Source organism: Hyla sarda, chromosome 1 (genome assembly GCF_029499605.1).
Source record: "Hyla sarda isolate aHylSar1 chromosome 1, aHylSar1.hap1, whole genome shotgun sequence".
In the NCBI taxonomy this organism is placed as follows: Eukaryota; Metazoa; Chordata; class Amphibia; order Anura; family Hylidae; genus Hyla; species Hyla sarda.
In genome coordinates, this window is record NC_079189.1 from 422,648,671 (window position 1) to 422,672,109 (window position 23,439).

General features: G+C 44.9%; 1 protein-coding gene across 1 annotated transcript in view; it reads right to left on the minus strand.

Moving 5' to 3' along the window:
* LOC130281814 (retinol dehydrogenase 12-like) overlaps positions 1-16,441 on the minus strand; it is a 73,880-nt gene extending 57,439 nt beyond the window's left edge. The window contains exon 1 of the mRNA XM_056529488.1: positions 16,418-16,441. The gene's annotated coding sequence lies outside the window, so the exon portion shown is untranslated. The remainder of the gene's footprint in view (positions 1-16,417) is intronic.
* Between the last annotated feature and the right edge of the window lie 6,998 nt (positions 16,442-23,439).

A 23,439-nucleotide genomic window follows, 5' to 3' on the forward strand; every position in this document is an offset into this window, starting at 1 on the left:
GACCGGCCTCCCATCCGTCAGCACCCCCCCTGTGCTGTGTGTGCGGTGCGCCCGTCCGTTAGCGACCCCCCCCCCTTTCAGTGCGCCCGTCTGTCATCACACCCCCCCCTCTCACCTTCACCAGTACTGTGCCCGGCCTCCGCTCCCACGTCTGCGCCGGCCTGACGTCACACCGCATGGCCGCGCAGGGAGACGTCAGTTACGTCACTCGCATTGCGCCCGGTGAGAAGGATCGCTGCGCTGGATGGGTGAGTGTGTATGTCTGTCTCTATCTATGTTTGTGTGTGTGACTCTGTGTGTGTGTGTGTGTGTGTGTGTGTGACTGTGTGTTTGTGTGACTCTGTGTGTGTGTGACTGTGTGACTCTGTGTGTCTGTCTGTGAGTGTGTCTCTCTGACTGTGTGTGTTTGTGTGTGTGTCTCTCTGTGTTGTATGTGTTTTTTTTTTTGTGTGTGTGCATGTGTGTGTGTGTGGGGAGACTTTGACGCATTGTGGGGAACCTGCAAGGGAACCTGCGGCCTAATGTGGGGAGTCTATGCTACCTAATGTGGGGAGTCTATGCTACCTAATGTGCGGAGTCTATGCTACCTAATGTGCGGAGTATATGCTACCTAATGTGCGGAGTCTATGCTACCTAATGTGCGGAGTATATGCTACCTAATGTGGGGAGTCTATGCTACCTAATGTGCGGAGTCTATGCTACCTAATGTGCGGAGTCTATGATACCTAATGTGCGGAGTCTATGCTACCTAATGTGGGGAGTCTATGCTAGCTAATGTGGGGAATCTGTGCTACCGAATGTGGGGAAACTGCTACCTAATGTGGGGAATCTGTGCTAACTAATATGGGGAAATTGCTACCTAATGTGGGGTAACTGGTACCTACCTAATGTGGGGAAACTGGTACCAAATGTGGGGAATCTATGCTGCCTAATGTGGGGAAAAGATGCTACCTAATGTGGGGAAAAGATGCTACCTAATGTGGGGAAACTGCTACCTACCTAATGTGGGGGAACTGCTGCCTACCTTATGCGCACCCCCCCTGGCAGTAGCACCCTCATCATCCGCCAGCAACTACACCCCCCCCCCCAGCAGCACCTCCATCAGCAGATCCTGATGGTGGATGATGGCGGTGCTCCTGCCAGGAGGATGATCCTGCCGATGGATGATGGGGGTGATACTGCCAGGGGGGATGGCCAGTAGCACCCTCATCATCCTTCAGCAACACCCCCCCCCCAGTAGTAGCACCCCGATCATCCACTAGCAACACCACCAATACCCCCCTCCCGTGGTAATAGCATCAGCTAACGGATGTTGAGGGGTGTAACTGCGGTTGTGGTATTATATTCAGAGGGTGCACTGTATGGCAACGTTATATTCAGAGGGCGCAGTTTGTGGTAGTATTATATTCAGAGGGCACAGTGGGTGGTAGTATTATATTCAGAGGGCGCAGTTTGTGGTAGTATTATTAGAGATGAGCGAACTTACAGTAAATTCGATTCGTCACGAACTTGTCAGCTCAGCAGTTGATGACTTATCCTGCGTAAATTAGTTCAGCCTTCAGGTGCTCCGGTGGGCTGGAAAAGGTGGATACATTCATAGGAAAGATTCTCCTAGGACAATATCCACCTTTTCCAGCCCACGGGAGCACCTGAAAGCTGAACTAATTTATGCAGGAAAATTCATCAACTGCTGAGCCGAGAAGTTTGTGACGAGTTGAATTTACTGTAGTTTGCTCATCTCTAAGTATTATATTCAGAGGGCGCAGTGGGTGGTAGTAATATATTCAGAGTGTACAGTATGTGTTGGTATTATATTCAGAGTGTACAGTATGTGTTGGTATTATATTCAGGGGTACAGTATGTGATAGGATTATATTCAGGGGTACAGTATGTGGCAGAGTTATATTCAGAGGGTACAGTATATGGTAGTATTATATTCAGAGGGTACAGTATGTGATAGTATTATATTCAGGGGTACAGTATGTGGCAGATTTATATTCAGAGGGTACAGTATGTGATGGTATTATATTCAGAATGTACAGTGTGTGGTAGTATTATATTCAGTGGGTATGGTGTATGGAAGGTTTATAATCAAAGAGTATAGTGTATAGTAGTATTATATTTAGAGGATACAGTGTCTGGCAGGTTTATAATAATAATTGTTTTCATATAGAGGATGAGAATGCGCTGACATAGTGAGGAGACGTCTGGGCGTCACATTCTACAGAGAGAAGTTTTAGCTGGACCAGGCGGTATGTACCATCTGAATTAGATAAGGGAAGACTATAGAGAAGACGTCACTGATATCATTGTGTATTCTCCTCTCTATGTCCTATCAGAGCTGTAGTCGCTTGTCAGTTCTACAGTTATGGTCAGTGAAACTACAACTCCCAGCATAACCTCACCACTGCATAAAGGGGTACTCTACTGGAAAACATTTTTTTTAAATCAACTGGTGCTACAAAGTTAAACAGATTTGTAAATTACTTCTATTTAAAAATCTTAATCCTTCCAGTACTTATTAGCTGCTGTATAAGCGATTCACAGGAAGTTATTTTCTTTTTTAATTTATTTTCTGTCTGACCACAGTGCTCTTTGCTGACACCTCTGTCCATGTCAAGAACTGTCCATAGTAGGAGCAAATCCCCATAGCAAACCTATCCTGCTCTGGACAGTTCCTGACATGGACAGAGGTGTCAGCAAATAGCACTGTGGTCAGATTGGAAAGAACTACGCAACTTCCTGTGGAGCATACACCAGCTTATAAGTACTGTAAGTATTAAGATTTTAAATAGAAGTAATTTAAAAATCTGTTTAACTTTCTGGCACCAGTTGATATAAAAGTAAATGTTTTCCAGTGGAGGACCCCTTTAAGTAATTCTGGGAGCTGTATATTTAAATGGTGAAAACTTCTTTAACACTTTCCCATTCTGTGGCAACTGGTATATCTGATTATTATACTGGAATTTCTCACAATGCGCTACAACAGTGGTGTCTGTCACAACAGGCTAAAAACTTACTGGGGGGAGGGGGGAGGTATGGGGGTGACACCATTTTCTACCGCACCGGGTGACACCAACCCTAGCAACGCCACTGATGTATAGATTTTATCTGAAATATTGATAAATTAACTGGCTTAAAATGTCATGCCTTGCTTTATTGTGAAGGCGTAGTGTTAAGGGAGCTACGTCAGTATTTAGTGCTGTTCGGTAAAGATGCATATTACCGAATATTGCATCTAAATTGACTCAGAGGAAAATCTCTTCCTTGGAATCCATATTCTGGGGATTTAATATCAAGCCAGGTAATTGGGAGGACTATACTACCAAATATCTAAGATTGGTTATATTGTCAGAGCAATAATCTGGTATACATAATTGTCTTTACATTGCATAAATCTCCCATGTGATATTGTATGACCAGTTAGTCATCTGCCCTCTAGTGTTGTCCAGGTGATAGGGTAATTAGTGTTTGGTAGAGAGACATCTTGTGGCCAAATCACATATTAGTATTGCAGTAGTATTGCATACATATATTTTGTTATATGGTTTTGTGTCGATTAATTCAACTGTATTAATATTGTGCAATATAATTAATCATTTTTATATTTTATCTAACCGTTAATAGTGGGTTTTATTATTACACAACATAAATTACCTACAAATGTACTCTTTTTGAGGTGTTTTTTATGTCCACCTCATTGGACCAACCCTGTTGATATTTTTATTTGATCCTTCTTTTCCCGTATAAAGCGCTTTGCTTTCTACCCTGACAATGTGAAGAACAGCGTGACACCTCTGTGCCCTGCACATATGGTATGCTGGAGGGGCACTGAGACTTGTCCGTGCAGTGGAGGCTGAGGACACGGTGGAGGATGAGGAGGTGGAGTCGCACACTGTCACTGGACTAACGGTCTGAGAGCATGGAGGCAAAAGCAGCATGACCTGTCCAAGTTTCTGTTATTGTGGCTATGCAGGAACCACATTCACCCAGTGGGCTGTAAAGGACATTTATTGTCCCTGACTGTAGTTACAGCTCCACGCATCGGCGCTGCCATGCTCTTTGGTACACTCCCCAACAGGCTCAAGGACTGGCGTACCTTTTGTTCCACAAAATTGTGCAGGGCTTGTACTGCCTTCTTTGCAAAGAAATGATGGCTTGGCACTCTCCACCTCGGCTCGGCACAAGCCATCAGTTCTCTGATAGGTGCAAAAGTCCACCAATTGAAAAGGGAGTGACTGCAGCACCAGTAACTTGGACAGGAGCACATTCAGCTTCTTTACCGTTGGATGAGTGGGCGCATATTATTGTCTCTTGGACATGGCTTCGCCGATGGATTGCTGGCGGAATGACTAACTTGAAGTAGGAGGAGCAGGAGCATCTGGAGCTATAGAAGATGGGTATGACACCCAGCTCCCTTCAGCTGGGGTGGTGGAGCCTTGGCTGGCTGAAACAGGTAGCGGCGTGCCACTGGATGATGCAGCAGGCTGGACCACCACATCGGAGCCATGGTTCTCCCAGATCGCTTTATGGTAATGCTGCATATGTTGATGCAGGGCCGTGGTGCCAACATTGGGACCCTGGCCACACTTCACCTTCTGCCAACACATCTTGCATGTAGCCAGGTTAAAGGACATCTGCAGCGTAATTAACACTTATCCCCTATCCAGGGGATAAGTGTTTGATCGCGGGGGGTCGGACCGCTGGGACCCCCTGTGATCTCCTGTACGGGGCGGCGGCTATGACGTGGCTCTTCCTTGCAGGGGGCGAGCCAGCCGCAGCATGACGTTGTGGCCAGCACGCCTCCTCCATACATCTCTATGGGAGAGGCGGGGAGGCAGTGTTCCTGCTACGCGCCTTCAGCGCTCACTATGAGCGCTAATGGCTGCGCCCCGTTAGGGAGATCGAGGGGGGTCCCAGCGGTCGGACCCCTCGCGATCAAACACTTATCCCCTATCTTGTAGATAGGGGATAAGTGTATATTGTGCTGCAGTTGTCCTTTAACCTCTTCCGCATGCTTGATGAAAAACTGCCACACTGCTGAGTAGCTGATTTTCCCACCAACAGTCCACACTGATTGACTACTACTGCCACCGACTCTAGGAACCCTTGTTTCAATACCTCCCGGGAAGGTTGGCTGCCGTGAAGCAGGTGGTCTACCCCGAGCACATTTGGCTCCAGAATTTCCACTTCTGCCAACATGCTGACTGCCAACCATGCTACAACCTTGCTTGCTCAGCTGCTTCCTCCCGGGCAACCTGAAACCCTCTTCTCCAGATGATGATGAAGCCCCTTCTGCACCTGTCTCCCAAGTGCGATCGGCTTCATCATCATCATCATCATCATCAAGTTGTGTCTGCACATCACTGATGTCCTCCTCAGGTTCCTCAACAGAGTCTGCTTCAAGAGCCTGAATGCTCGCAACACCACCTCCCATGCCACTCTCCTCATCACGACTTGCCCCCCTAGTGTAGGAAGCGGCAGATGTCTCCTCCAATTCTTGGATGTGCAGTAGTTGCTCACTGTCCTCTAGATCATCCTAACTAAATAGTGGAGCTGTGGGGGAGGGAACAGCATAGGACAGAGGCAATGGGAGGACATGGACTGCTTGTGGGCCATTCCAACTGAGGGTTGTGTCTGAGGAACCCACCGACTGTTGACTGGGGGTGTCAGATGTCACTTGTGATGAAGTGGATGACCGTGTTAAGCAATCGATGACGGCAGATGGGTTGCTGGTCGAGACATGACCGCTAGCTGATACTGGGAGCTCAAGCCTCTCACTGCGACTCCTGCTGCCACTCACCCCTACTCTGCATCGACCTCTGCCTGATGAATTTAGGCCTCTGCCACTCCTCTGTGCACGTCTTGGCACTTTTCTGCTTGACATATTTAGTGCGTATATGAGGGGAGTACAATACGCTCCACTACGCTTAAAAAAGTATTTGTGTGCAACACACACATCACAGTATCTAGGCCCTTGAGACTTTAACAGGAATAAAATAGTACACCACTTAGATGTACGTATGTGGAATGCACTTATGAGGGGAGGACAATGTGCTACAGTATGCTTAATAAAGTATTTGTGTACAACACCAGCCGGTGACTACTTTTGCCTGGCCTTTCACAGTATCTAGGCCCTTAAGACTTTAACAGGTACATAATAGTACACCACTTAGATGTACGTATATGGTATGCACTTATGAGGGGAGGATAATGCGCTACAGTACGCTTAAAAAAGTATTTGTGTACATCACCAGCCGGTGATTACTTTTGCCTGGCCTTTTCACAGTATCTAGGCCCTTGAGACTTTAACAGGTACAAAATAGTACACCACTTAGATGCTGCATGTGATTCAGGGTCATCTCGCCTACTCTTGTTCCCTTCAAAGGATTCCTTGCCCCATGTCCCCACATGTGGATCCGCCATTATAGATGCCCTGCAGCCTTGACCGCACTAAATGGAGTTTAATGAAGCAATATGTGTGATCAAATTGTGGCAATATTCACATTTGTTGTAAATCAAATTTTTTCGGAAATTCGTAACGAATTCTGATTCATCAGATTCGATTCTCTCATCCCTAGAGGTGATACCTGAGGGGCTATCGTGTGAAGCAGTTGAAAGCATAGGGACTACTGTAGTAGCAATATTCCTGGCTTCTACCGATTCCAGTTTAGTCTGGATGTGCGAAATTGACGCAGCATGAAATGCAGCTGCTAAAGTGAGGTCTGTATAGTCGGATTAGATATGTCATCTTTACTAGTACCAGCAGTTTCAGACACCAGTAGTCTATAGAACGCAGCCTTCCTGGCAGTAGCCAGGAATGGTATGCTTTTCCTTGTGAATTCAGAGGTTAATTTGGAGATTGTCCAATTTCGAAGGGTTGGTATGCTCCCATGGTCAGACAAGCGAGTGGTAGTTTCAGCTAATTCTTCAATGTCTGATGCATGAGACATAATGAAGGCTGCAAAAAGGGATAAGACAACGATGAGAAGGCTGCTTCTATGAGAGTAAATGGATAGAATCTCACCATGGAAGGAAGTGCACAACTAAATCTAAGTGGAACCCCAACTAAGCCCGAGACTAAAGACAATCCCAGTGGACTTAACTAATGTCTTCCTCAAAATTTGACACCAACAGCCTACCCGAGATGTGATGTTTCATGCACAGAGCCCTTGTGAAGACCTGCAAAGTGTAGTGTAGTGTTTTTAGGGTACAGTCGCATGGGTGGGGGTTCACAGTAGTTTCTCGCTGGCAGTTTGAGCTGCGGCAGAAAATTTGCCGTTGCTCAAACTTGCAGCCGGATACTTACTGTAAACCTCCGCCCATGTGAGTGTACCCTGTACGTTCACATTGGGGAGGTGGGGGGGAACATCCAGCTGTTGCAAAACTACAACTCCCAACATGCGCTGACAGACTGTACATGCTGAGAGTTTTAGTTTTGCAACAGCTGTAGGCACACTGGTTATGTATCACTGAGTTTGTGACCTAACTCAGTGTTTCACAACCAGTGTGCCTCCAGCTGTTGCAAAACTACAACTCCCAGCATATACGGTGCATGCTGGGAGTTGTAATTTGCAACAGCTGGAGGCATACCGGTCATGAAACACTGAGTTAGGTAAAAAAAAACTCACAACCAGTGTGCCTTCAGCTGTTGCAAAACTACAAATCTCAGCAGTCACCGACAGCCAACGGGCATGCTGGGAGTTGTAGTTATGCAACCAGCAGATGCACCACTACAACTCCCAGCATGCACTTTAGCTGTTTGTGCAAGCTGGGAGTTGTAGTTATACAACAGCTGAGGGTACACTTTTCCATAGAAAAAATGTGCCTCCAGCTGTTGCAAAACTATAAGTCCCAGCATGCCCATAAGGGAATGCTGGGAGTTGTGGTGGTCTGCCTCCTGCTGTTGCATAACTACAGCTCCCAGCATGCCCTTTTTGCATGCTGGGAGCGGTTGCTAAGCAACAGCAGGAAGCTGTCAATCACCTCCAACTGCTGCTCCCCAGGTCAGTTTCTCGCCGCCGCCGCTCCTGGGGCCCCGATCCCAACAGGGGTCCCTAGCTGCCGGGGTCCATATCCCGCACCCGCTCACATCCTCCGGAAGAGGGGCGGAGCGGGTTGCGGGAGTGACACCCGCAGCAGGTGCCCTGATTGGTCGGCCGGTAAACCGGCCGACGAATCAAGGCGATCGTGAGGTGGTACCAGTGCCACCTCACCCCTGCTGGCTATGGCTGTCTCTGACGGCCCCAATCAGCCAGTAATTCCGGGTCACCGGGTCACTGGAGACCCGATTGACCCGGAATCGCCGCAGATCGCTGGACTGAATTGTCCAGCGATCTGCGGCCATCGCCGACATGGGGTGACATAATGACCCCCATGGGCGATATGCCGCGATGCCTGCTGAACGATTTCAGCAGGCATCCGGCTCCGGTCCCCAACCGGCTAGCGGAAGGGGTCCCGTAGGTCACCCTGTTGGTCACATGGTCACTGGTACCTTCCTTAGATACAATCACATGGCAACAACACTTAAAAATATATCACATTTTATGTACAATACACTGGATAACATAAGCACTTAGGATCTATATACAAGACACAGGTGCAGGGGGGGCGCAGGGGTCACCAAATGGATTCTGCCTGAGAGGGCAGCAAGGGCAGAGGGGTGTAACTCCTGTACTGGACTACCACAGTACTGTCATGACATCACTAATTTTCCCATAAAATGTATGGCAAAAAACAAACAAACAAAAAAACAACATATTATTTGTGTGGAGAAATGGAGCTTGTTTTCCCACTGTACACTGTATGGTTAAAATGACATGTTTTTATTCTGTGGGTCAATACGATTAAAATTATACTAATGTTTACATGCTTTTCAATTATTGTACTGCTTTAAAATAACAAAAACAAAAAAACAAATCTCAAACTTAAAATTGCCCTATTCTGACCCCCTATAACTTTCTCATTTTTTTGTGCTGTGATCTGTAGTTTTTATTGCAGTGATTTTGAACTTTTTTTTAAATTTTTTATGGGGTTCACCGTACAAGATCATTAACATTATATTTTGATAGTTGAGACTTTTACACACGCACTGATACCAAATATGTTTATTAACTCCTTAAAGAATACCTATCATGATCTGAAATCTCCCTAATCCTCCCCCCATCTGTCCCTGACTCTCACTGACACTATCCCTGTGTTTTATTTTTCATTCAAAACCCCCTCTTTCTACCTGATTTATTGTCTTCTTGGCTGCTCATTCAGCCATCCTAGTGTAAGAGAGGAAGGGGGCGTGGCCCAGCATAGAGGCTGTGAACACAGCAACTGGCAGCTCTGAATCTTCTCCTCTCTGTTTTCAACTACATGTGCAGAGAGTAGAAAGATTGGAGCACATGGAGTGCATGCAGTAAGGCTATGAGCACAGTGCTACCTCCTGCCTGTCTGATTTACAGGCAGGGAGCAGTGCTGAGCTTGTCTGTGTCCCGGCTGCAGTCTGAGATTTAGAACTCCAGCATGAGTCTGAAATCTATAAAAAAAAAAAAAAAAAGGCTTGCGGCCAGGACTGGTAGGGAGACCCCTAGGGAAAATTAAATAGAAAGAAGCATATTTTTTAATAACATGCTGTTGCAAAGTTATTCTGCCTACATTAATCTATAATATATATCAACGGCTGCGACCCGCGGCTAATACCGGACATCACCGATCGTGGTGATGCCTGGTATTAACCCTTCAAACACGGCGATCAAAGTTGATCGCCGCGTCTAAAGTGAAAGTAAAACCTTCCCGGCAGCTCAGTCTGGCTGATTGGGACCACTGTGGTGAAATCACGGTGTCCCGATCAGCTGTACAGACACGAGGGTCCCTACTTGGCTCCTCATTGTCCGATCATCGATTCACTGCTCCGTGCATGAGATCCAGGCAGGAGCAGTGGAGAGCCGATAACACTAATCAACGCAATTCTATGGCATAGCATTGATCAGTGTATGCAATCAATGTACTGCATGTTATAGTCCCATATGGGGCCCTAATATTGCAAAAAAAAGTGTAAAAAAATTGTTAATAAATGTGATTTAACCTTTTCCCATAAAAAAAAAGAAATCTATGTAAATAAAAATAAAGATATGTGGTATTGCGGCGTGCATAAATGTCTGAACTATAAAAATATATTGTTAATTAAACCGCGCGGTCAGTGGCGTACATGTAAAAAAAATTCCAAAATAGAGTATTTTTGATAAATTTTTATACCATTAATACATTTATCAAAAGTGATCAAAAAGTCTACTCATAACAAAGATGGTACCGATAAAAACTTGAGATCACGGCTCAAAAAATGAGCCCTCATACATCCCTGTATGCGGAAAAATTAAAAAGTTATAGAGGTCAGAATACATATAAATTTTCATGCATGTAGTTATGATTTTTTCCAGAAGTAAGACAAAATCAAACATATATAAGCATGGTATCATTTTAGTTGAATGGACCTACAGAATAAAGAGAAGGTGTAATTTTTATCGAAAAATGCACTGCGTAGAAACAGAAGCCCCCAAAATTTACAAAATTTCTTTTTTTATTCAATTTTGTTGCACAATGATTTTTTTTTTATTTCGCCATAGATTTTGGGTAGTACTGATGTCATTACAAAGTAGAATAGGTGGCACAAAACAAATCCATGATATGAGTCTGTAGGCGCAAAATTGAAAGGGTTATGATATTTAAAAGGTGAGGAGGAAAAAAAAGAATGAAACGGCAGTGGAGCAGTGAATCCGTTGAACCTGTGTGGATGATGGTGCGGGTCATACCAGGGAGCAGAGTCTAAGATGCCACTTTTTACCAGAGCCCGCCGCCAAGCGGGAAGGACTTGCTGCGGCAGGCGGCACCCAGGTCGCTGCCCCTGATACGACTCGTCCACACAGGCTGCTGAGGTGATATGTGACACAGGTAGGATGAGGCAAACTCGTAGTCTGGACAGGCAAGAGGTCAGGGCAGGCAGCACAGTAGCAGGGTCAGGAACTAAGCTAGAGGTCTGGAACACTGTAGACAACACACAAGGCCTAGTGAGCACAAAGATCCGGCAAGGACAGGAAGTGTGAGGTTAAATGGAACACAGGATCAGACAAGCGCAAATCAATGGTACGCTGGCCCTTAAAATCTGAGGAAGCTGGGCACGCGTGCCCTAGGAGGTGGGGGCGCATGTGCCGAGCAGGGAACAGTGGAGGCGACAGAGATGCGGAGAGGAGAGTGAGAGCCCGGTGTTTGCATGCGGGCACGTCCCGCGATGCGGACGGCAGCAGAAGCAGCACAGAAGGATGGGACCGGAGCACGTTCGCAGCCAGCGCATCTGGCTGCAACGCTACTTATGACAACAACATTGCAAAAATGGAAAAACCCTGAGTACTTAAGGGGTTAAAAAATTTGAAAAAGGGGGTGATTTAAATTTTTGTTGGAGGAAGCCCTTATTCACATTTTTTTTTACTTTTTTTTTACCATTTAGTTAACACTTTTTATGTCCCCATAGAGGACTATTTATAGCAATCATTACAGGGTGGGCCATTTATATGGATACACCTTAATAAAATGGGAATGGTTGGTGATATTAGCTTCCTATTTGTGGAAAATTAGTATATGTGAGGGGGGACATTTTTCAAGATGGGTTATGACCATGGCGGACGTTTTGAAGTCGGCCATTTTGAAGTCGGCCATTTTGAATCTAACTTTTGTTTTTTCAATAGGAAGAGGGTCATGTGGCACATCAAACTTATTGGGAATTTCACAAGATAAACAATGATGTGCTTGGTTTTAACGTAACTTTACTCTTTCATGAGTTATTTTCAAGTTTCTCTTTGTTTGCAGCCATTGACATGTCGTCGAGGTTAACACGTGAGGAGCGGATAGAAATTGTGTTGATGTCTGGTGAACGCAGTAACCGGGTCATTGCAGCAGATTTCAGTGCAAGACCACCCATCTCCCATGCTACAGTTAGCAAACTGCTTGCTAAGTTTCGTGAAACTGGTTCAGTGTTGGATTTGCCAAAATCTGGACGCATGAAATCTGTCACTAATGAAGAAACATCAGTGGCTGTTCTAGCTTCATTCAGCAAGAGCCCACAGCATAGCACTTGCCGCATGTCACTGGAGATTGGCATTAGCCGAACATCCCTTCGGTGGATATAAGCTACTCACAAATGGCACCCTTACAAACTCCAGCTACTGCAGCATCTCAACGAGGATGACCCAGATCGGCGCACTGAATTTGCAGAATGGGCAAAACAAAAATTGGAACACGACCCTCAGTTTACGCAGAAGATTTTGTTCAGTGATGAGGCAAACTTTTATGTGAATGGTGAAGTTAACAAACAAAACCACCGCTATTGGTCTGACACTAACCCACATTGGATAGATCCCTCCTAGACTGTGGGAACACAAAAATTGATGGTATGGTGTGGTATATGGGGTAAAAAGATAGTGGGGCCATTCTTCATCAATGGAAACCTCAAGGCCACTGGATATGTGAAATTGCTACATGATGATGATCTTTATGCACTGAAGCTGGCACCTTCCCTAAGTTTTTCCAGCAAGAAGGTGCACCACCACATTATGGGTGTCAGGTCCGAGCATTCCTAGATGAATAGTTTCCTGGAAAGTGGATTGGTCGTCGTGGGCCAGTTGGCCCCCAAGGTTTCCCGATCTGACCCCCTTAGACTTTTATCTTTGGGGTCATCTGAAGGCAATTGTCTATGCTGTGAAGATACGAGATGTGCAGCACCTGAAACTAAGGATACTGGAAGCCTGTTCTAGCTTTTCTCCTACGGTGTTGCTATCAGTTTGTGAAGAGTGGGAGAAGAGGGTTGCATTGACAATCCAACACAATTGGCAGCACATTGAACACATTTTATAAGTGGTCAGAAACTTGTAAATAACTCATGAGAGAATAAAGTTACGTTAAAACCTAGCACATCATTGTTTTCTTGTGAAATTCCCAATAAGTTTGATGTGTCACATGACCTTCTTCCTATTGAAAAACAAAAATTGGATTCCAAATGGCCACCATGGTCACCACCCATCTTGAAAACTTTCCCCCCTCACATGTACTAATGTGCCACAAACAGGAAGTTAATATCACCAACCATTCCCATTTTATTAAGGTGTATCCATATAAAAGGCCCACCCTGTAGATTACTAATACTGTTCAATGCTATGTATATGCATAACACTGATTAGCATAATCAGCAATCTACTTCTCTGATCTGCTAGAGCATAGTGCACATGTGCGATTATATCTTTCACCTAAAAGAAGGGAGGGATCAGTGTCCTCTGACTGGAAGTGACGATATTCGCAAATGTTTGCATATTTGCATATTCGTGAATATTTGCATGTTGAAATATTTTAATATTCGCATATTTGCATAAAAAGCTAATATTTGTCATTACAAATATATATCACTTTATTCTAAATATTTGCAAAACCACAAAATGCCGATATTCACAGTCAAAATATGCATTTTTAATATTCACGCTCAACACTACCTGTGAGAGCTGCCGGAGGCAGTTAAAGAGACCACAGTCCGCCATCTTGGCTGATGGTGTTGCAAATGCCGAGGTCAATAATAATCATGGCATCTTAAAGGGGTTATCCACTGTGGTGGCCCGGTACGGGAGTTGTACCAAGTCTACAAGTAAGCTACAATTGGGGTATAGTCAGCCCCATTCAAGTCAGTCAAGTCAAAGTAATCTGTCTTGCAGTCAGCGTGGCCTGCAGCAATATTGTCCCCATCCACTACAAGTCCCAGCAAGCCCTGAGGTCTCTGAAGTCACTGGTCACCTCCGTGGGCCTTGCTAAGCTATATAGACTGTTCCATCTGTCACTCAGTAAAGCTACTGTTGTCCATAACTTGGCGTCGGAGTCATTATTGCCCCCGTGCCTAGCCCAGGATCCAGTGGTATACCTTCGGGTGGTATTGATCCTGGCATCATGAATACAAGGGGTTAATGCCATCTGCCCCTAAGGTAATTCCATCTGCATCACTCCTGCATCACACCAGGAGTTTCACCACACCACCATAAGGGGATTTTAGTACTTACATGCCAGACAGTAATAAACATGCTTAGGAAGGATCTGTGCTTGTCTTAGAGCTAATAGCTATGTTCTGATCTATTTGTGAACTGTTTATTTCCAGTTGGAGTTCTCTCCCTAAAACTACAAGTTCCATGATTCCTGGTTTGTAAGTGTAAGGTCATTTTTCTCCCTCCCACACATCAGCCACCCTACTTAATGAAACACACCTGTGCTCCCTTCTATGCAGTAGACAAGTGTTTTCTAACCAGGTTGCCTCCAGCTATTGCAAAACTAGAATTCCTTGCAGAATGATCTCCTCTCCACCCAGTGGTCGCACCACCCATTGAAGCAAAGACAGTCTCCCTCTGAACACCTGACTACTGATGTAATGTCTTGGTCCACCCTGTAACCTTGGAAAATCGGAAACTACAGTTAGATGTATGCTGTTAAAAATAAACATTGGAGCAAAAATCACAGAAGAATTGCGAGACCAAAATTGAAAGGGTTATGATTTTTTAAAGGAAAGGAGGAAAAAACTGAAGTGCAAAAACTGAAAAACCCTGAGTCCTTAAGGGGTTAATGGTGGACATCAGCGCTGATTGGTCCCTAGTTGCTGATAGCAGCCAGGACTTGCTGTACGTGAAGCGAGCGCAGATCCTGTACAAGATGTAAATGCACATCTCCGTCCTAGTGTGTTATAGAGATTATCTGGAATTATACACATCTCCCATGCACATTACAAACAGAAGAAGGGTTCCTGTTCCCCTTTATCTCTATAGTACACAGAAGCAGCAGCAGTATAGAGCATATTATACAGTAATATTTATCAGTTTAAACTTTGATTTCCAAACTGGGGTGAGCTATAACCATAGTGTAGCTTTCAGTTGCATCTCTGCATAGACATGCATGAAGGGGGCGTGGTATGTCACAAGGCGGCATGGCCATGAAGTCACAATCACTGCCGCAGGAAACTGCCATTTATTTAGAACGATGGGTGCTGCGGGAGATTGCAGGGAGCCCCATCGGTGGGACCCCCACGATGAGCCATCTTATCCCCTATCCTTTGGATAGGGGATAAGATGTGGAGCAGAGGAGTACCCCTTTAATGTTTAGCCTCCATTTCAAGCAACTTACCTGACGATAATAAGAATGCCGAGGGAACATGTGGTGAAACTCGTGGAAATCATGTGTTTTGCATAGATTGTTGTTAAAGGCTTACACATTTCCCCTGTATCAATACATGCAGAAGTGCATCCTTATTCCACTTTTCCCTCTGTAGGATACTACTCTTGGCTCACAGATTTATAAAATGAGCATGTAATACCCCATAGTATAAACCTCTAAGGAGGGGGGATCTTGGGAAAACACCCTTTCATTCTTTCATTCTACTTGTGGAGTCTGTATAGTCTGCAGTTAATTTAAAACAGCATTCAAAGCTATTTTTTAGGCTGTGGAAGGCTATTAATATCCATCTTGGTTAGATATTGCAATTGTTGCTACTGAAGGGGGTGTGAACAGTGATCAAGAAAATGGAACAGTTACTTTGACACATGAATGATGTGGATGGTGGTTAATTTTATTCTACTTGGAGTAATAATTCAGAAGCTATAATTGCAATAAGAGACGAATTTTACAAATCACTCGATATGTAACAACTTAACACTTTATAGGTGGAAAATACTTTTTTTCTTTCACAGCATTGTAGTTACTGTATTCTTTATTTTTGTTCTGCATCCCTGCATTATCTGCTGCAGAGGAACAATGGCACCATAACAGAAAATGCATGCGTATAATTTAGCTATAGGGGTTGCTATCTTAATGCTTCAACTACGCAGACAACGGATCTGTCATAGGCACATTATTTAATATAATGAAGACATCAATCTCAAGACTTTGCCATTGGCTGTCTGTAAAACTGGGGAAGAATCATAAATATTACTAATGAAACATAGCACCATTTTACAAGCGCACAAATATTATTTCTAATTAGCATTTAACTCCTGAATGCCTAGGCATGAAATAGTGTGTGTGTGTGTGTGGGGGGGGGGGGGGGGGGGGGGTCGTGGGGGGGGGGGGGTAGCACCTGTCATAAAGATAAATTACTCAGTGATAATGAATGTATTAAGAATGGCGAGCGCTTCTTAGATCACAACACTTTTGTCATCGACGCACAGAGGGAGTTTGTTAAAGGCTGTCAAGAACGCCACTGAGCTATAGGTCAGCGTTAAAATATAACGTTAGCATGCAGCCTGATTACATGCCATAAAAGAAAAATAAGGTGGGGATGAGGGAAAATAAGAGCAGTTAGCCATAATCACTTCTTCCACAAGGCTTAGGGACTGGGTGCTATTTGCAGATAACTTACCCATTGAAAGAATCATCAACAATAGCGCTGGCTGATGATCAGGTGATTTGCATATGATTGGAAGGCACTAACATAGCCTGCCATCCAGCCATCAATCTTCCAGCAGATGTCTACCTAGTGATATGTCTTCCCCTTATGAAGCTACTTACTGCTGTACAATTTGTTGTAATCTAATTATTGTGTGAAACATATCTCTGGGGGTGGGTGTGGGCGTACAGGCTCATTACGCTTTACTTCCATTCACAGTTTCCTATGTTACCAGAAACTAGGTTTTCAGACAATTTTAGCTTCTTTTTACATTTGATTTGCACTCGACTTGGACTCATTATCATGACATGGGATGTAAATATATTGGATAATGGATACCATTGTGATATGCTATCTAGATGGCAGGACGTGTAATCATATAAAAAAATGGGAATTTTTCACTTGGCATGGAGTACTGGGAAGAGGAGCGAGAAGCAAAGTGCATTGATCCCTTTTGGTAGAGAGCAGTGCTGGGAGGTATGGCATGCTACGCGGGGTGACTCCAGTTAGTTTTCTTGGAATCAAAGAGTGTTTCATGTTGGCAATCATGCTCAGAGCAATACAACTTCTATCTTTTCTCTTCATGTACGGTGGGTTTGTGCAGGTCTGGCCTTAGGGGGGATGTGACCTGTGTGACTGCTCATGGCGCATATGTCACTAGCCTGCCAATACAAAACATGAGAGAACTTTAGATACAGTTTTGCCATCAAGTAACACTGTAGGGAAAAATAGACATCCTAACAAGAGCCCAGAATATAAAGTAGCAGTCATGGACGGGTTATCTGTGTATTCTGATAGTACAGATAGGATGGGCAACTCAATCTCTATGATAGTCACTGCCTGTCACTGTCTACAACAAAGCCATATCCTCCCAATATTTTACCCAGTGCTGCTCCTTCTTGGCAAGCTGTTTAACCCTTTTCTTCCCTTTGTAATGCTGCTTATTGTTTCCTCTATTCTAACTCCCAGCAAGCTGCTTACTGTTTCCTCCTTGCTATTTCCCTTGCTACGGTCTGCTTATTGCTTCCTTCAGTTTCTCAGGTGTGCATTATTTCCTCCTTCCTACCCCTCACAAGCTTCCTACTGTTTCCCTGTTAGCATCCGCAGACTTCCTACAGTTTCCCCTTTATTCCTAGGCAGCTGCATAGTGACTCTCCCCTTCATACTGCAGATTCCCCCTTTACTTTTCTTGAGATCTCAGTGTATCTGTTTATCCATTTGTGTAGATATACATATACATGTCACTATTGCTATATAGCAGACAGGCTAACTGAGGTCTTAAGTCTTGCTACCGAGGTCTTAAGTCTGCGGGTCCGGCGGTGCTGGGGACCAGAAAAATCCAAGTCACTAATATCATCTACAATAGAAGAAACACGGTTACCTGCACTGACTCTGCTTCAACTGCTTCTACAGACGTACCTGATTCCAGACTCACTGCAGGGCGCTCAGAGGCGACTGCCGGCGGTTTTGTGCTGTTTGCGCTTTTTCGGGCACTGTATGCGCCGTGCTGTATGCGCTTCTTTGTTTGGTGACATTATTCAGACACTCTTTGGCAGTGTTTTTAAACTTTTGCCAAATTCTTCTGGATAACAAAAAAAAAGAATTGAACATTATGCATAAATAGAAAGGAAGAGGCAACCCTGATTAAATATTATCTTGCAGGACATTTAAATGGGTATTCCAACTTTTCCGACCACTGGCCCCCATATGATCAGGCTCCCCACCCCCGACTCCTTTGTTTTGTATGGAGGGAAGAGTTGACATGTGGTTTGCGGCACTAATGTGGAGATCACAGAGGCAGGGAGTTTTTCTTTTCAGTGTTGAAAACATAACTATGGACATGTTAGGCTGTGTTCACATTAAATGGGAACTGTCAGATCCAAAAACTGTTTATTTATTATATTGCTACCTATGAAAATTAAAGACCTGTTGAAATATGGTTGTAAAATCTCACCACTAGGGCTCCCCATACCTATTGGCACACTAACCAGTCCTGCGGCAGCATCAGGCTTGTCCATGAGTCAAGGACAATAGATGACTTATGGAGAAGGTTGCATGAGCAGACACACACAATCTCTTCCCGAGAGGATTTCTTACACTGTGAGCTAATGAAAATAGGTATTTTTAGAATAAATAAAGTTGTTAGAGGCATAATATTAGATGTACATGTCAGGGTTAGGTACTCACCTAAATATGACAACTGTAATTGTTGTTTCCTGAAACCCTATTAACCCGATAACGACCATGGACGAGTATAGACGTCCAGGTTGGCGGGCGTTCCCGCACCTGGACGTCTATACTCGTCCATTCTTCTCGTGGGTGCTGCCCAGTGCACCCACGAGATCGCGGCAGGGACTCGGCTGTATCACACAGCCGGGACCCTGCTGCACTGCCAGGACCGAAGTAAACTTCGGTCCCGGCAGTTTTAACCCTTACAGCCACGGTCGGAAGTGACCGCGGGCTGTAAGTGTTATGACAGAGGGAGGGAGCTCCCTCTGTCTCCTCTGCAGCACCCTGCATCGCGATCGCAGGGTGCTGTGTGTAATACGTGGCTGGCCGGGGCCTGCCGCACTGCCGGGAGTGAAGTTCACTTCACTCCCGACAGTTTAACCCTTACAGCCGCGGTCAGAAGTGACCGCGCGCTGTAAGGAGTTCTGACAGAGGGAAGGGGCTCCCTCTGTCTCCTCTGCAGCACCCCGCAGCGCGATCGCGGGGTGCTGTGTGTGGCCGCACTGCCGGGATTGAAGTTCACTTCACTCCTGACAGTTTAACCCCTACAGCCGCGGTCAGAAGTGACCGCGCGCTGTAAGGAGTTCTGACAGAGGGAGGGGGCTCCCTCTGTCTCTCCTGCAGCACCCCGGAGCATCGCGGGGTGCTGCTGCATACCTGGGCAGCCGGGGGTCCTACAAAGACCCCCAGGTCTGCCCTGGGTATTGCCTGCTAGTGAAATATGCTGCCTGCTAGTGAAAACTGGCAGGCAGCATATAACTGCAATGCTTTGGAATATTAAGTATTCCAAAGCATTAAAAAGTGTAAAAATAAATAAAATAAAAGTGTAAAAATAAATAAAAATGTAATAAAAGTGTAAAAAAAAAAATATATATATATATATTAAAAATACATTTATTAAATGAATCTAATAAAAAAAAAAGCATAATGTGTAGGATCGCATTGGCGGACATCCGCAGCATGTAATATGCTGCGGATGTCCACCATGTGATCCTACACATTATGCAGCAGTTACGGTAATGAGCTCCCTGCTGTGGCTGGGTAGCTTTGTGCGTCCACTCATAGCGGCGGATTTTCCGCCAGCAGTCATGAGCGGACACACTGAGCTACCCAGCCGCAGCAGTAATGGATATATTCGTCATGAGCGGGTGCTTATTCCCACAACATGGCGGATATATCCATCAGGAGCCTTAACTGTCACAGAAAGATGCGTTATACTGCCAGCCGACCAAGGACCAATCACAGAGGTCCCTGGTCCAGCCAATAACTTGTAGGGGTGCGGTATATAAATGGGGTCACTTGTGGGGGTGGGGGTACTGTTCTGCCCTGAAAGCCAAATGGCGCTCCTCTCCTTCTGAGTCCTACCACGCGGCCAAGAACCATATATGGCCAAAGCGGGGGTGTTTCCGAACATGGGACAAGCAGCTAAATAAAATATAGGGTGCATTTCTTTCAATATCAGAAGTGATGTACACAAAATATGCCCCCCAAATGATGCATTTGTGAAAAATTGCAATTTTCGAATTTTTAACACTGACTTTGTAATAATTCCTGCCAAAAAACGATGGTGTTAAAATACTCACTGTACCACCTAGCGAATACCTTGAGGGGTCTAGTTTTTAAAATGGGGTCATTTGGGGGGGGGGGGTGTTCCTATGTTCTACTACCTTTTAATTTCTGCAAACCTTGCATAGCACATAAAAAAAGATGTACTTTTCAAATTTTCAAAATTTCAAGTTAAATTGTTAGGCTTCTAACTAATTTAAAATGTTAATTAAAAACAAAAAAATGACGTCAAAATAAAGTAGACATCTGAAAGTATAAGTTTCATAAACTATTTGGTCAGTATGTATAAATATATGCAACCAATTAGTGTTAAAATAGCAAAAAATCTTAATTTTTGGTAAAAATTTCATGATTTTTTGCATTGTAAAAAAAAACTACAAATGATATCGGCTTACTTTTACTATGTACATGAAGGACAACTTGTGACAAAAAAACAATGTCAGAATTATCGTGATTGGCAAAACGTTACCAGAGTTATTCTTTAATAAAGACAGACATCCCCGATTTGAAAAAACAGGCCTGGTCTTTCAGGGGCGTACAGGTTTATTTGCATTGGTCCTTAAGGGGTTAAACTGTTGAATGATGGATAACTATAGGACCTGAATAAGACCTTTTTAGATCTGACAATGAGCTGCTACTTTCTATTAGTACAAAATCCTCATGCTCCAAAGTTATTTCTTTTTACAGTGTTGATAACTCATTTCTGTTGTGTGTTCAATGTTGTCTCAGATCTTTTCCTGCTATTATTTCCCTAATCCTTTTATTATTATTTATTCCTTCTTTTCAGATTTAATTAGTTTACTGCCATCTACACTGTCCACAAGGAATTGCCCTGAGGCTAAATGAGTAGACCCGGAAACAGCTAAGGGGCAAAAAAGTAATGATAGCTCTATGGAAACGCAGCTATGAATAATTATACCTGTTTTTTCTTACTGCAATAAGCAAGCTGAATACTGTGTTTAACAACTCAATACAACTAGAATTAGATTCCGAGTTCTCTATTACTACCAGCACAGTTTTTTATTTATTTAGTAAAGTGCAGTATGCTTCATATATTCGGATTGATTGTTTAAATGTATTCCTGAGGAGCCGATTCACTCTCGGATGGTCCATGGACATAGAGCTAAGTGTGCGCCAATAATGGTGAGCAGTACATTTTTTACAGGGGTTAAAAGTTGGTCCTTCCCAGCGGTTGTGATTGTAGTTTGGCTTCAAAGGGTTGTGTGGGGCAAAGACCCCCTGTAAAAGGTTTAGTTCTCTTACCCCTCCTCTGGAGTAGTTTTGGACTTGTCTTGCTACGGCCTTGTCCTAGAATTTGGTGAGCATGTCTGATGCTTAGCTGTGAGCAGGCCTGCGGTTGCATGCCCAGGTTGAGGGGGAGGGTTGGTTGGTAGCAGGACCTGCGGGTCACGTGAATAGGTTGAAACTCTATGGTTTTGCTTTAGGACCTTTGGAGGTTCCCGTGACGTATCACCCACAATGCACTGTAATGGTGAGTGACAGTCGTTACGGACCAATCCAAAACGGCCGGCCCCTGCCCATATAAGGGACCCGCGCCATCTTTATCCCTCTCTTGGGTTGCTGACTCTGGAAGAGGTAGGACCTCCGCAGCTTACAAGACAAATCACTAGGCCAAAGCCTTGCGGCCTAGGACTCTAACCTAGCGGATAGACTAAGCAATTCCCCGCTAATCAGCAGAAGATCACTGGACCTAATTATTCCCCTAAATCCAGCGGATCTCTGCTATATAATTCTTCAGAAGCTAAATTGGGCTTATCTGATCCCAACCGACTGTCAATCGCTGCTCAAGCTGTATGTAAAGAGACTTTGTAATCTGGACTGTAACTGCATGCACAGAGACTCCTCAGTAAAAGTTCCTGCAAGTTTTCAGTTAACAGCGGTTGTGGACAATCCTTTATTTCTGCATCACATATTGCTCTTGGGAAGGGTGGCAATAGGCCTATCAAGAACACAGCATTTAACCCTCACCCTGGCGTCACGAGTGACAAGGGTTAACAGCGCCCTTAACTATCCTGCACAACGACACCCTAAACACCCTGCACTCCCACAAGACAGTATCCTCTCATCCGCCACCACACCCCCTATAAAAGGTTTAGTTCTCTTACCCCTCCTCTGGAGTAGTTTTGGTCTTGTCTTGCTGCGGCCTTGTCCTAGAATTTGGTGAGCATGTCTGATGCTTAGCTGTTAGCAGCCCTGCGGTTGCATGCCCTGGTTGAGGGCAAGGGTTGGTTGGTTCAGCTCTTGGCTGGTTTAAGCCTACATTCTCCCGTCGCTGTGTCTACTGCTTCCACATGGTCTCTGATCGTCTGTTCCTAGGGTAGAGATCAGTGGGACGTAGCCCAAACCGCCATCCTGTCCCTGCGTCGCAGTGTCCCCTTCTTCTGTAGGGAGACAGCGGGGACATTCTGGCTGCCCCCTAAGTGTAGGTACCAGTCCTGTTGCAGCAGAAGAAAACTGTCCTTCCCCTCTTTCTTCCATTCCTCATCTGCCCCGCTCCTGCACTGCACTGCTGCATGGCATGATGGGAGTACATGCAAGCAGCAGCTTCTTCGTGGAGGCCCCTATCATTCCACATGAGTCTCAGGTCTCTGCTGCCTCCAACCTTGCCTGAGGTGCAGGTAGTGAGAGGAAGAGGGAAGATCAGAAAAGAGGCAAAGCCCAGCCTACCTTCAGGTTTTCAAAAACGCATCACCCCATATCATCCTGCAGGCACAATGGGCCCGATGTGTTGCTAAAAGCTGCCAAGCAGTACCATTCAGTATTTGGAAAGGGAAACACAAAGGCATCAGTGTCTTAGAGTAATGCGCTACCAAGAAAATTTGCCACTTGGCAAAGAACTTCTTTGCGTTCCGTTCCCTGCCTCTCTGAGTCCAGCCTCTCAACCGCCAGGAAGGATTTTAACTCATCAACAAAAATCAGTCATGGCTGGCATGACAGGCTTGATCCATTCTCTAAGAAGTACAAATTTTGCTACCTGCAAAATAACCTGAAGGAAGCAAGGAATGCTATGCAGTCCCACTGTATCGGCTACCTCAAGATGGAAAGACTGGAACAGAAGGGCGGGAGGAGTCACTGGGACCCACACTGACCAGTACCTGGTAATGTAAGCAACTCCTGGGTCTTTGGACATTGCCAGATCCCTTTCAACTCCTTTATATACTCGATATTGGTTTTCATTG